This window comes from Pteropus vampyrus, unplaced genomic scaffold, assembly GCF_000151845.1.
Source record: "Pteropus vampyrus isolate Shadow unplaced genomic scaffold, Pvam_2.0 Scaffold7, whole genome shotgun sequence".
Lineage (NCBI taxonomy): Eukaryota > Metazoa > Chordata > Mammalia > Chiroptera > Pteropodidae > Pteropus > Pteropus vampyrus.
In genome coordinates this window covers 3852519-3865954 of record NW_011888788.1, presented here as the reverse complement: position 1 = coordinate 3865954, position 13436 = coordinate 3852519, and positions in this window count along the sequence as shown.

The following is a 13436-nucleotide window of genomic DNA, read 5'->3' as shown; positions in this document are numbered from 1 at the left end:
ATTCTTCTTTTCTGCATTTCCATGGTTTCATATTTAAATTGTTCCCCAGATTTCAGCAGCTTGTGAGTACAAACGTATGACATTTATTGTAACATCCCATTTAACTGGCTAATTTCCAGGCCCTTTTGCAACCCAATATATTGCCGACTCCACTCAAGTTTTTCTCAGTCATTTTTGAGAGTCATCAGATCTGTTTGTTCTAACCTCTTCTTCCTTTGTGGTCCCCCCTTGATGATGAATGCGGCTTGAGAAGCCCCTTGAGGGTCATGACTTGCAGCTTCCCCTGAAGCTGATATATACGCCAAGGGCAATGCTTCCCCAAGCTTCCTAACTTGCCAGCCCTCAGCGGCTGTGGCAAGGCTGCTGTCTCTGTCATCCACTTTCAGGCCACATTCTTATTCCCAGTGGAAAGGATCCCCCTCCACAACTTTGGGTCATGTTTTGGCATCTGACCATCAAATAAGTGTTGCTTGGTACCCTGGTCTCTGTGTCTCTAGAAACTAGCTCCCCCATTTTGGTGCTGTGCCAGAATCTTCCACCTGCCCCACCAGACACTCTCTCCACAGCCATCTGCTTTGTGCCCCAAGAGGTTAACATGTATGGACTGCAGAAACTGGCTCCCATTCCCTCTGGCTCATACTTCATGGTCAATGGGATATGAAGGGCAGGAGAAGAAAGTAGTTGGAGTATTTCTTCCCATACCTCTCTTTCTGGCAGCCTGGGTCTTGAACACAGTCCTCCACTAAAGGTCCTGTCAGGTATCCCTCTCCTACCCATTCAGCTAGTCTTCCCAGCAGCTGTCCTTCCACCTTGTCTCTTCAGTCTTATGGGCAGCAATGGCTCCCTGCTACTGCTAGACTCAAGGAGCTTCACCGTCGTTTAAATCTACCACATTTTGTGAATAGTCCCTTCCTTAAACTCTCCTCAAATATCCCCCATGTGAGTGTGCTATCTCTTCCTCCTCCTACCCTTACCCTGATAGATATGAGTGTATGGCTCCCTCGTAGGGCTTTGATTTCACCCATGGGTGCAGATCAATCTACACATCAGATTTAGCCACACATGAATCCAGTGAAGATTCTTTGGGATTCATTTCTAACACTCCTACAGAAAGATCATTTCACTGAATACATTTGACTAACCTCCTTGCTGTCTGCTTTAACGTCTCGTTCATTAATTCATTTATTCAACAAAAGTTCCAAATTTTTGTGTGTATACTTTAAGCTGTCTATGCTCATCTTAACTATGAGGTGGCATCTCTATGGAATTTGGAGAAAAGCAGACATTTTTTCCAAGAGAAGAAGCTTGGGCAATTGACTTAGCCTGTGCAACCGCAGTTACCTCAACTGCTTAGGATGTGCTAAGGTGTGAAAAGTCCCAAAAGCCATGTGTGGCACATAGCAGATGTCACAGGTTAGATTTGTAAGGAAATCCACTGTAAGATAGAGATTCGTATAAAGAAGTTATTGCAGAGCATACTCAGGATTAGCACATGTGAAGGAGTGAGAAAAACAGAGGAATAAGCCTTAATCAACCCCAAGGGCAGCTCTGAAGCTAAAAAAGCCCTTCTGAATTGTCTCATTTTGAGGCAAAGGAGCTGTCCATTATATGCAGATATGCACCAGTCATGGATGTGGGCTGCCCCCGGAAAAGGACCCAATCTTGGTTGCGAGGCCTCTCTCTAGCTGAGGGCAAAAAAGATGAGATATACAGCTCAGAGATGTTAGCTGTCAATAGTCCCAGCAACTGGGGGAATGAGGGTCTCAGTTCCCGAGCGGGAATCTAGGCAGCACACCACAAGTGAGGGTCTCAGTCCCGAGCAGCACACCATATTATCTACTACACAGAGTATCTGTTAAATAACTGCTGGCTGCCACCACCATCTCCTTCAGTTTGCATCTCTTCAGGAGTGTGAGGGCACAGTAACTGTGGAGAGCACCAATATCAACTGGGAGAAGTGGGTAAAATGGCTTTTTGCATAGTGATTTCTCAAAACTGACTTGCCAGGCTAGAGTTAAAAGTCAAAAGGCAATTGAAAAGAGGTTTTCAAATCATGCTTCTGAGGGTAACTTGGAGTGAGATAAAGAAAGCCATGAGGACAATGTCACAGCTGGAAGAGTTCCAAGCTCCAGCTCCATGCTTGACTTTATTCTATGTATGATTTTTCTAAAGGGTTGTCTTCAAAAGAACACCCTCAAAGTGCACATATGTTACCTAGGAGGGGAGAAAAGCCCCTCATCTTTCTTCAGGCTGTGACTATTGAGGGGGATGCTAACAGGCCTGGACAACTTGGGCTGTGTTAGCAGCAGGCTCTCTGCCCCTGTTAGTTCATCAACACACCATGATGAAATCAAGGTAGCAGGATGGTGGGGCTGGGAGGACTGGGCATGGCATATGCAGGAAGCTTGAATAGAAGAGATAACAATACTAACTGCTCACAGAGGCTTCTGCCTCAAATCCTCGCTGCTCATGGAGAACAACAGAATTCACAGAGACTCAGGGCCCTTCCTGGAGCCTTGCACATAAGCAATAGCCATACTCAAAGGCTATAATGTGAGATTGAGCCCTTAAGGACTATTTCACAATTTCTGGCATCCTAGATTCCTGTGGACAAGCCTCTCATTCAAGATAGAAGCAGACCCGTGGGAAGCAGCACCTGCTCAGGGAAGGGAAATGCTCAAGGAAGTTCCAAGCAGAGAACACAGGTTCACAACTGGTTTATTATATGCACATGCTCTGTTCTCTTTCCAAACACATCAGGATTGGGAATGACAATTCACCTCAAGGATTTTAAAAGAAAAGCAATGGAAATGAAGGGTGGTTAATTCACCTAAAACTTTAAACACAATCAACATTGTAAATCCACATTATTTGGCCTTTAGGCTTTTTGCTTTTGTTTGTCCTCATCCAAGAACACACTCACCCTTTCTTTCCTTGCACATTCTGCCTATTTTCTATGGTCTAGCTAAAAATTTCCCCACTAAATCTTTTCCAACTACCCCTGCCCACATCTGCCTTTCTCATCTACAATCTTTCATTAGATTTGGGTCACAGAGTGATCAGAGTCATCATTACAAACACAGCTAACATTTATTAAGTGCTAATTAAGTGCTAAACGCTTGACATGGATTATCTCATTTAATCCTCAAAACAAGTCTATGAGTGAAGTCATTTTATCAACCCCAAACTACACATAAGGAAATTGAGTTATTGGTCCCAGACCTTTCCCTCTCTGTATCACACCCTTGGCCATATGAGTTCTTCCCGTTAGAGGAGTGGAGAATGTTTCCTGGCCTATTGTCTTTAGGCTCAGCCATGTGACTTGCTTTGGTCAATGGGATGTTCATAGCCAGAAGAGAGCAAAGTCTTGAAATGGAATTGCACAGGGAGCATTTTCTCTTATGCTTCCACCATTGCCAAAAAAAAAAAAAAGAAAAAAAAAGAAAGAAAGAACGAAAACCTAATCCAAGGGGCATGACAGACATGGAAAGCAGACCCGAGCCCAACTGCCAGCAAGTAACCCAGGCCAGCTAGATCCTCAATGTGATGTACAGCTGCCCAGCCTAGATCAGCTGACTCCTGATCACATGAGCAAGGATAAATGATAGTTATTTTAAATCACTGAGTTTTTGGTTGGTTTGTTTCTCGGTGATAGTTGACAGGCACTAAAAGTTTAGGTTACTTGCCCAAGTTCTCACAGGTAGTGGTGGTAAGAAGATTCCAACACAGATTGATTTGAATTCCACTTCCACCTTTTTAGTGACTATGGCTTTCATCACCACTACGACCAAAAGTATCTTCTTCATCATCCACATCCACTTACATTTGTTGAATGCTTACTATGTGCTAGGCATCCTGAAAAGTATCATTCATTTGTTTTTTTACTGAACTCATCAACAACCATCTGATATAAATACTATTACTGACACACTTTACAGGAGGTCCAGCGAAGTAAGTTGCTTACCCAAAATCACTCAGCTAATAGGACACAGAGCCTGCATTCATCTCAGATCTGCCTCATCTCAGAGTGTTCCAAGCTGCCACACTCTACTTCAATACACTGCTACCTTTTGAGGGAAATTATAACCATCATTAGAGAAAAATGTTAATGATCAGTTATTCTAAGAACCTTGTCTTGCCCAAAATTTTCCAAGAGGCCACCTAAAACCCTACAATGATTGCTTTTGAAATTTTCTGTCACGGTTTTGAATGGTTTTTATGAATATTAAACTTAGTTTTTAGGTATTTTGGAAAACCACTTTAAACTATTATTTTGGAAATAAAGAATCTGGAGTTTAGAAAAATAATTTAGTGATTCAATTACATGCAGCAAATTAGCAGGATATCAAAGGCCGTAATCCTGAATGCTCAACTTCAGCATGCTGCTAGGGAGGGAGAGGGACAGCAGCCCAATTATACAGAGTGGAAATGGAAATCTGTTGTCTAACTTCTCCTTAAATAAACGTCTAGCCAAAATTTCTATTTTTAGCTTAACTTTCATTCTCACATCTAGAGGTATCTGAAGGCAGGGCCAGCTTCATGGATGGTGCAACCTGTGCAGACATATAAGGCCCCACACTTAGAAATGTGCTTTAATGTTCTACTGTCACCATCTTTTTAACTCCTAATAATTTTTAACAAAAGGCCTTGCTCTTGCATTTTGCACTGAGCTCTACAAACTATATAGCCAGTCTTGTGGAGGTCTTCTAATGTGTCTTTATCTTTGGGGGGATTATTCAATATGCACTGAGTCTCTTCTCAGCCTTCCACTCTACTGGCTATCACCTACAGGTGTCCACCAGCCCAAGAAGCAGAATATTAAGATGAGAACATGGTCATGAGTCAAACAGATCCGATAGTACCTCCATGCAAATCCATGCCCACTAACTCTGTATTAAGGATGAGGATAAAAGCAGAGGAATTGGTGAAAAGTCTAAGAAGCAATGAGCCTACTTGGTGATCTCATTTTCCTCTTTCTTGGACAAAGGACAGAAGTGAATGAACCTCAAAATGTTTGCAGCTAGGTTTTGGTCAATTTCGAAAAGCAACTCTTCTTGATTTGGATACTCTATTCTCCCATCTCACATCATGCTTCACACAAGTCATTTTTGCAATAAAGTCATTTCAAATTGTCACCATCCCTGAATCATCTTATCTACATAAGTCATCATTTTGAATGAAAAACACTATTTTGACCCCAAGGATAACACAGAATAAGCATGTAGTTATTTTAATAAGAACGAATCATGAATTACCTTCTCCCTCCACTTTCTCTAACTTCATAAATAATAAAGTTAATATAGGGCCTTATAATAAAAAAAAAAATCACATCTCATAGGGCAAAGTAAGATTCATATAAAATATCAATCATAATATCACAGGAGTATGAGCAAGCTTATTTCTCCCTCTGCCCAACGTTGTTCTTATATGTAGAACATTAAGAAATGAAGAGATTAAATCAACAGAAATACATGTTGGTTATGAAAATAATAGTGACTTTTTTACCCCATGAGATAGGAAAGACTAAAACCTCTATAAAGGTGAACTAATAGGAAACTATAAATGAATTGTGTTGCCACATAGAGTCATCTGAAAGAGTTTTATTAAAAATGCCTCCAAAGTATATTACATTTTATATTATACCAGGTGGAGCTAGGATGAGGGAGGGAGTTTATAGAGGAACTGCTGAACACAATTTTATTAGAATGGTTGTTCCCTTGATTATAATAAGGGGAGAAACGGGACTTTTGGTTTGGTTATTTGAAACATGCATATGCATACTTTCTCACACAACTCCAGCTTTGAGAAGGGTGAAAGTTCCTTTCTTCAGCTGAGAGTGAGCTTGAAAATGTTTTATTACTATTACAGGAAACCTGATTTAAGTATCGTCTTTTATGAAATACTCCCATTGTTAAGAAACATTCTCGGTTCCATTTTCTGCTATTATGATGGTAAATGCTGATTAAACATAAGGGATTGCACATAACCCAGAGAAAGACCAATGTGCAGCCCTCGAGCAGTTTAAAATCAGAGGTAGATAAGACATTTTAGAATGTTAAGGTCATTTGCCAAATACAACATGGGAGAGGGAGAAGAAAAAAGGCATTTTCTTTTATGTTTCATTCCTTAAGGGGGACATCTAAAACACATATCGATTTAACATGGCTCGGAAATTAAACTTATGATATCAATAACATATACCTAACCACATGTTAGGATGTAGAAAGACTGTATCTTGGAATACAGGAGTCTTCCTTGTGCAAATCCCATTAGGACCAATAGGGACTTATTCATGCACACAAATCTCCCCCGTCTTTCCCCTCTCCACCCCCGGACACAGACACCCTTGTTCTGAATGATCCGTGTATTTATCTATTTCACATAAATCAAGAATTTAATAAAAAAATCCACCAACATGGCCATTTGAGACATGAATCATGAGTGCTGTATGTATAAATCATATAGACCTTAAAAGCATTTATGATATAGCCCCTTTCATGCAAACCGCCCAAATGTTTTAGAGAGCTGGATAAATGATAGTTATTTTAAATCACTGAGTTTTTGGTTGGTTTGTTTCTCGGTGATAGTTGACAGGCACTAAAAGTTTAGGTTACTTGCCCAAGTTCTCACAGGTAGTGGTGGTAAGAAGATTCCAACACAGATTGATTTGAATTCCACTTCCACCTTTTTAATGACTATGGCTTTCATCACCACTACGACCAAAAGTATCTTCTTCATCATCCACATCCACTTACATTTGTTGAATGCTTACTATGTGCTAGGCATCCTGAAAAGTATCATTCATTTGTTTTTTTACTGAACTCATCAACAACCATCTGATATAAATACTATTACTGACACACTTTACAGGAGGTCCAGCGAAGTAAGTTGCTTACCCAAAATCACTCAGCTAATAGGACACAGAGCCTGCATTCATCTCAGATCTGCCTCATCTCAGAGTGTTCCAAGCTGCCACACTCTACTTCAATACACTGCTACCTTTTGAGGGAAATTATAACCATCATTAGAGAAAAATGTTAATGATCAGTTATTCTAAGAACCTTGTCTTGCCCAAAATTTTCCAAGAGGCCACCTAAAACCCTACAATGATTGCTTTTGAAATTTTCTGTCACGGTTTTGAATGGTTTTTATGAATATTAAACTTAGTTTTTAGGTATTTTGGAAAACCACTTTAAACTATTATTTTGGAAATAAAGAATCTGGAGTTTAGAAAAATAATTTAGTGATTCAATTACATGCAGCAAATTAGCAGGATATCAAAGGCCGTAATCCTGAATGCTCAACTTCAGCATGCTGCTAGGGAGGGAGAGGGACAGCAGCCCAATTATACAGAGTGGAAATGGAAATCTGTTGTCTAACTTCTCCTTAAATAAACGTCTAGCCAAAATTTCTATTTTTAGCTTAACTTTCATTCTCACATCTAGAGGTATCTGAAGGCAGGGCCAGCTTCATGGATGGTGCAACCTGTGCAGACATATAAGGCCCCACACTTAGAAATGTGCTTTAATGTTCTACTGTCACCATCTTTTTAACTCCTAATAATTTTTAACAAAAGGCCTTGCTCTTGCATTTTGCACTGAGCTCTACAAACTATATAGCCAGTCTTGTGGAGGTCTTCTAATGTGTCTTTATCTTTGGGGGGATTATTCAATATGCACTGAGTCTCTTCTCAGCCTTCCACTCTACTGGCTATCACCTACAGGTGTCCACCAGCCCAAGAAGCAGAATATTAAGATGAGAACATGGTCATGAGTCAAACAGATCCGATAGTACCTCCATGCAAATCCATGCCCACTAACTCTGTATTAAGGATGAGGATAAAAGCAGAGGAATTGGTGAAAAGTCTAAGAAGCAATGAGCCTACTTGGTGATCTCATTTTCCTCTTTCTTGGACAAAGGACAGAAGTGAATGAACCTCAAAATGTTTGCAGCTAGGTTTTGGTCAATTTCGAAAAGCAACTCTTCTTGATTTGGATACTCTATTCTCCCATCTCACATCATGCTTCACACAAGTCATTTTTGCAATAAAGTCATTTCAAATTGTCACCATCCCTGAATCATCTTATCTACATAAGTCATCATTTTGAATGAAAAACACTATTTTGACCCCAAGGATAACACAGAATAAGCATGTAGTTATTTTAATAAGAACGAATCATGAATTACCTTCTCCCTCCACTTTCTCTAACTTCATAAATAATAAAGTTAATATAGGGCCTTATAATAAAAAAAAAAATCACATCTCATAGGGCAAAGTAAGATTCATATAAAATATCAATCATAATATCACAGGAGTATGAGCAAGCTTATTTCTCCCTCTGCCCAACGTTGTTCTTATATGTAGAACATTAAGAAATGAAGAGATTAAATCAACAGAAATACATGTTGGTTATGAAAATAATAGTGACTTTTTTACCCCATGAGATAGGAAAGACTAAAACCTCTATAAAGGTGAACTAATAGGAAACTATAAATGAATTGTGTTGCCACATAGAGTCATCTGAAAGAGTTTTATTAAAAATGCCTCCAAAGTATATTACATTTTATATTATACCAGGTGGAGCTAGGATGAGGGAGGGAGTTTATAGAGGAACTGCTGAACACAATTTTATTAGAATGGTTGTTCCCTTGATTATAATAAGGGGAGAAACGGGACTTTTGGTTTGGTTATTTGAAACATGCATATGCATACTTTCTCACACAACTCCAGCTTTGAGAAGGGTGAAAGTTCCTTTCTTCAGCTGAGAGTGAGCTTGAAAATGTTTTATTACTATTACAGGAAACCTGATTTAAGTATCGTCTTTTATGAAATACTCCCATTGTTAAGAAACATTCTCGGTTCCATTTTCTGCTATTATGATGGTAAATGCTGATTAAACATAAGGGATTGCACATAACCCAGAGAAAGACCAATGTGCAGCCCTCGAGCAGTTTAAAATCAGAGGTAGATAAGACATTTTAGAATGTTAAGGTCATTTGCCAAATACAACATGGGAGAGGGAGAAGAAAAAAGGCATTTTCTTTTATGTTTCATTCCTTAAGGGGGACATCTAAAACACATATCGATTTAACATGGCTCGGAAATTAAACTTATGATATCAATAACATATACCTAACCACATGTTAGGATGTAGAAAGACTGTATCTTGGAATACAGGAGTCTTCCTTGTGCAAATCCCATTAGGACCAATAGGGACTTATTCATGCACACAAATCTCCCCCGTCTTTCCCCTCTCCACCCCCAGACACAGACACCCTTGTTCTGAATGATCCGTGTATTTATCTATTTCACATAAATCAAGAATTTAATAAAAAAATCCACCAACATGGCCATTTGAGACATGAATCATGAGTGCTGTATGTATAAATCATATAGACCTTAAAAGCATTTATGATATAGCCCCTTTCATGCAAACCGCCCAAATGTTTTAGAGAGCTAAATCATAAAGAAAAAGGAAAATGTAGTAAATAAAGTGGAAAACCAATGGTTAACCAAACTAATGAATAAAATGTCTAGATGCCTCTCATCTCTGAATGGATTCCTTAGAAATGTTAACTGGAACAGGACTTTCAAGGGGCCATTACATTCAGTAAGGCAACTGACTATGTTTGTAGTCAAAGATTTCTTTGAGAAATGCTTCTGGAAAAAAAATTAAAACTTCTAATTAGAAAATAAAAGACAATGGATTCATAAATAGAGAGTCAGTGAAGAAGGGCAAAAATACTCACACTCGATGTTAACGATGTGCTATGCTGAAATCTCATTGTTTACCACCCCTCTAACTCCAAATCTTCCTTTTAAAAAATGTGTTCTTTTCTCTGAGTAATTATTTTTAATTCATTCCCTTTGCAGAAAATAAGGCCAATTGCACTATAAAAGTAAGTTTTCAATTGCTTACCATAAGTTTCAAACATATCTCTCAACTTTGTAACCTCTTAAAATGCTGGTGATCTGCATATCTTGTTGGATAATCATGAAGAAGACATTATGTGCCATTGGATGATAGTGAAAGCTCTTCCCATCTTTTCCCTTCAACAACATATTTACATATGTTTATTTTTTTGTATTTCCTCTCTGAGTCTTTTATTTCCTGAAGCATTTGGTTATTTCTGAGCTGATTTTGTTTCTGTTTGTCTATTCATTTTATGTTTCCTCCTCTAGACTGAGAGCTTCCTGAGCACAGGGACTTAATCTTTTATCATTATAGAAACTAATATAATTTCCAGCATCATATGTCCTATAGGTACAATAGATAGAAGTTAGATGATAGATAGATAGATGATAGATAGACAGATAGATAGATAGATAGATAGATAGATAGATAGATAGATAAATAGTTAGGCAGCAAATGCAACTGATCAAAGCCCATCTTTCTGGATGCATCTAGTTTAGCAAGCAGAAGATGAGGTTATTATATTTATTTCTACTTAAGCATAGTTGGTATACAATATTATATTAGCTATATTAGTTTCAGGTGTACAAGATGATTCAACATTTTTATAATTTATAGTGTCATCATCTCACTAATTCTAGTAATCGTCTGTCACTGTGCAAACATATCACAATATTACTGACTACATTCCCCTTCATCTTTTTCACCTATTCCCTCACCATCTTCCCCTCTGGCAACCATCCCTTTGGTCTCTGTTGAAAATGAGGATTTTAATGTGTACTGAACATAGCCTTCAACTATCAGCCTCTTCAGGAGTTGGCCCAGCTGCAGCCCTAGCCATGTCCAATGACTGATCAATGTGGAAGCACAAAGGCCCAGCCATCATAACCAACTTGGAACAACACGGAAAGGCTATTTTAGCTCAAGAGCCCCATAAGCTTGGCCAAAGCTGATGGGGCTGCATCGCAGCTCAACTCTTCCATGTACCCAATCTTACTGTGTAATAAACATCCTGCACACTAACCCAAAGAGGCCAATCTGAAAAAAAAAAAGAAAAGAAAAGAAAAAAAAAGAAAAGAAAAGCTAAAAGGCAGAAATTCAGGTACAAAAATGACTCAGATTACTTATTTTGGCCATGAAGTCAAGCACCCTCACCTTCTGACGCTCATGATCACCCGCCAGTTACAAGGACAAAACATGCATCAGAAGGGGTATGACGCAGCTGTAGATTTCAGGAGATGGTGGGTCTAGATTATAAGTAGAAATGGCATGCTATAAGACCCAAGGCTGCCAGGTCTGAGGTCAGAGAATTTGGCCACTGGAATAAATAACCAGCTTGCCTCATCCTGCCTGGTTTAGAGAACCTGCTGGAAGACCTTTGCTTAAACACAACTGCCTACCTCTGGACTCATCAGAGAAACTGGGGCCTCATATGAGGGTCTTTTCAAATGCTGCACCTGCCCTAGTATGTCCTCAGGCTCTCCTTCCAGTTCCCGGGGCCTCAGTTTACCCACCTGTACATATTTCCTACAGTACTTCAAAGAGGCACTTGGAGACTTAATTAATGTTTGTCAAGCACATCTTATATGAAAGGAATCATGTGCAGTAAGTTCAAAGTAGTCATGGCCCTGCTGTTTCTTTCATGTGTGCTTAGAAGATTTTTCAGCCTTGATAAGAACTCGGAAAAAAAAGCCACTTGCTCAAGTGCTTGAATTTGAGTCCTCACATTGTGATGCTGTCAGCGTTTTCTTTGGATACCACAGGAAAATGAATAAAAATCAGCCAAACAATTGCTTCCATGAATCACACCACTATTCTCTAGGTGGTCCAGGTTTAAAAGCATGAGAATCATTTTAATGTTCCCCTACTTTGCCACTGCCACCCTGCCACATACGAACACACCTATGTTATCACCAAGGTTTGTCAATTACTTCTACCATTTCATTTTTTCCCTCTGACCCCTCTCTTTAAATCCCCGGGGGTGACTTCTTCGAGTCCTTGTCACTTCCTCTATGGCCCTGAAGCCTCCAGTCTGGCAAATTTCAGGTCAGGCAAACCCCAAACGATGATGAGAACATTTCTTCAAACATTTATATCTGTTTATACCCATTTCATGCTCAAGTTCCTTATGAGATTCCCATTGCTTCAGTCTAAAATCCAAAATTTTAGAAAAACATTCAAGGTACATCATGACATGGTTCCTGTCTGCATCTTCCACCACCACCCGCTCCAGCACACACACAGCTCTGCTTTTAGCTCTCCAAGGTTTTAATGGCATTATCTCTCTGGCTAAGAGAGATAATGGCATTATCTCTCTTAGCCCTCCTTCATCACCTAAATCTTGGTTTTTGCTTTAAGACTTATTATCTCTCCAATCTAACATATATCCTAGCTTTCCTAACCTATGCATACCTTCACTATATCTGATTTGTAGAATAATCATGTTTTTATCCACTAGTCTATAAATTACCCACTAGTCTATAAATTCCATAAGGAAGGGAATAATATCTTTCATCTCTCTATCCCCAGTGTTCCCAGAAAACTATAGATGTTCAATACAGATTTATTGAATAAATATAAATGATTAAACTGGGAGAGAGAGATAAATTCAAACATTTCTAAAACTCACGAATTTCAGAAGCATCCTCATTTCTAACCAAAAATGATCAATTAAACCAAGCAAGCAGACTCTTGGTTTGTTTGTGAATAGACAATTACAGAACAGTTGAGGTGGAACAAGATGGGGAATCTTCTAATTATTTTAATATAAAAATTTCTAAGACAAATTTTTGCAAAATAGCACCAAGCTTCACAAAGGATGGTAGGTAGGAGAATAAGCTGGTTTGATCAAGGAGCAAATAACTGATTAATTAATCTGCAACTAAATTCAGTATTGGGCTATTCAGTGTGGGGGCCTCATTCACAGTGGGAATGAAGAGGAATAAAATCTAGATTATAGCTGTGCTCTAATCTTTTGGTTCCCAAACCATTGGACTCACTTGGGAAGCAGTTGAAAAACAGAGATGGCCAGGCTCCATTTGTGATCTAATGAATCAGAATTTCTGGGGGATAGCCCAGAGATTTGCAGAGATTTGTATTACAAAAAGGGCTTCCAGTTGATTCTAAAGATGAGTTAGATTTAAGAAATAGCGATCTATGATTCATTCATTCATTCATTCATTCATTCAAAAATTTACTCATTTACTGATTCTTTATTCACACATTCATTTATTTAATGAAGATTGAAAATAAAGAAAAGGGAAAGAAAATAATATAGAATGAGACACTGTTTTGTCTAGGTCTGGTCTTCAAGTTGCTCCTTGTACTGATTAGCTGTTTTTAACCTTTTCTCTATTTCTTAAAGAAGAGATACTTTGAAACCATAAATCCTCCTTTCTTTTTCCAGGATTATCTCCCCTAAAAAGTGGTCTGAAGGTCAGTGCACCTTTTCCAAGTGTCAGAATCCTCCACAGAAAAAATATTCTAAAATCTATGAGCAATTATATTCCCCTCTACCCTTTC